The sequence below is a fragment of the Alosa pseudoharengus genome, unplaced genomic scaffold, assembly GCF_046254945.1.
Source record: "Alosa pseudoharengus isolate Yale_2024_CS ecotype anadromous, Long Island Sound unplaced genomic scaffold, YU_APseudo_1.1 YU_APseudo_1.1_scf_20, whole genome shotgun sequence".
In the NCBI taxonomy this organism is placed as follows: domain Eukaryota; kingdom Metazoa; phylum Chordata; class Actinopteri; order Clupeiformes; family Clupeidae; genus Alosa; species Alosa pseudoharengus.
The window spans coordinates 23725956-23728065 of NW_027468664.1; the positions used below are offsets into that span (position 1 = coordinate 23725956).

The window sequence follows — 2110 nt, forward strand, 5'->3', positions numbered from 1 at the left end:
TTCAGTGGAAATGCATGGATTCCAGTTTCTTACAGTAGCAGCAACTGGAATCCATGCATTTCCACGGAATTATTTTTGGAATCTGATCCCTTATCATACCTGTTCATTCTTACTCGTCGCTCTACTTATCGTGACTAAATTCAAGATGGCTGCAAACACTAAACTTCGTGAAGATACTGTCTGTATAAATCGTCTTGTAAGTAAACAACCAGTGCTTTTTAAAAGTTCTCAATGTCTCGTTTTAAATGTCAGGGCCTTCGGTAGTCTACCAATGAAGTGTGGAGATACATTGAGCCTCGTAAATGGTGTAAAACAGTGATTTATTTGCATGGCTAGCCCGATGCCGAAGCACCACAATTGAAAAAGCTGTTGGTAGCATCGGCTAACTAGCGCCAGATTTTGGAGTGCAGGGGACAAGCCGAGATGGGCTATGAGACATGCGTTCACACTCGGTATCATGTTTCAACACACTTTAGGTCAATATCACACCGGAATTCTCCTTTAAGAATGCTGGTAGTGTGCTGAATAGAAGGTAGGAAAAGGAATGCTGGTAGTGTGGATGAATCTCTAGTAGAGAAGAGAAGGACACTCAAGGCTGGTAGTGTGGATAAATCTCTAGTAGAGAGGAGAAGGATACTCAAGGCTGGTAGTATGGATGAATAGAAGGTAGGAAAAGGACACTCAAGGCTGGTAGTGTGGATGAATCTCTAGTAGAGAGGAGAAGGACACTCAAGGCTGCACTGTAACAAGATTCCGTGATTTTCACAGCATCACTGCTGTTTTTGGGGAAAATGTGTACTGTATTTGTGAATACAGTATGTTGCTGTGGTTTCGCTATGAATTATGGTCAAAAATGGTCAAACTACAGTAATAAAAATTTGCTGCGAATCATAACACAGTAATAAATCTGACTCCTCCCTCACTTGTCAGCTTTTTGAAATTTTTGAAAAAACATGGCGGAAAATCAGTTGGGGTTTTCTGTTTTCTTTTTGCACATAAATACAAAGTTAAGCTCCCAGATAGCAAGGTGACATTGATATTATGTTGATTTTCCATCCAAATCATCATTTTGAAAAGATATTGAAAAGTCATGGATTTATGGTTTACTGGGAAATTTTGACGTGGTGATTGAAACGTGCACCGCGCGACGACGTTTGAACTGTCCGGCGGGAGATCATTTTTGAACAGTTCAGTCAGTCAGACCAACGGTGTTCAGCACTCTGACAAGTTCGCAGCTCCACCTTAATGGTAAGCAAGCATTTATTTATGTAACGTTAATGTTTCATTGTGAAAGTGTACTACATTAAATTCGGGCATGTGTACAGTCTATGTACGTTGTACTGTCTAACTTACAACTCATCCATGCTTGTTGGATCAACTAAGTAAGTAGCAGCTAACGTTAGGCTAGCTATCATAGTTGCTGTTGCTGTGACGGTGGCATTAACGTTAATGTTTTATGTTACGTTAACGTTATGGCAGTCTCATTTATATTAGGCCTACCTTAGTTCTCAGTAAGTTACAGTTTATTATATTCATATCATTTATATAAAACATTCACTAGTAGTGCTAGGCCTAGTATGTTACTGTCACAAATGTTAGGCTGAAGATGATGTGCTGCTGGTTAACGTTAACGTGGAGGTTTAGCTGACTTATGTAACGTTAACTCCCCGTAATCATGTACGGTTTTGTGAGTTTAATAGGCGAACTTTAGCAATATTGATATAAGTTAACTTTAAGTCACATCTGACTATCATTAACCGTTGTTCGGACGAACAGCGCGAATGGCTGTTGCTGCAAGCAAACTTCATCAATGAGCTCACCCAGCTGGCTAACGTTAAATATAGCAGCTACCTTGCGAAACTGAGTTATGCTAACACCATCTTCAGCCTGGCATTTTGACAGTAAACTCAAAAAACATACAGTATATATATATAAATGATTATTCTAAAGTTTCACTTGTAAGTAGCCTTCAGTTTCAGTTGAACATTGTTATCTAACACTATTTATCTTTTCTTCTTCTATTTCTGCTAGGTGCTGCTTCACTCTGCTACTGGTGGTGGATCAGGCTGACTGCAACCGTTGGTCTAACGTTAGGATGCAGCACACGAGA

General features: G+C 39.7%; 1 long non-coding RNA gene across 1 annotated transcript in view; it reads left to right on the plus strand.

Annotated features, from left to right (window-relative positions):
• The first annotated feature begins 1187 nt into the window (after positions 1 to 1187).
• Positions 1188 to 2110, plus strand: part of LOC143136689 (uncharacterized) — a 977-nt gene continuing 54 nt past the window's right edge. Inside the window, exons 1-2 of the long non-coding RNA XR_012989401.1 lie at positions 1188 to 1248; positions 2032 to 2110. The exon at positions 2032 to 2110 is cut by the window's right edge and continues 54 nt beyond it. This is a non-coding gene — a long non-coding RNA (uncharacterized LOC143136689). The remainder of the gene's footprint in view (positions 1249 to 2031) is intronic.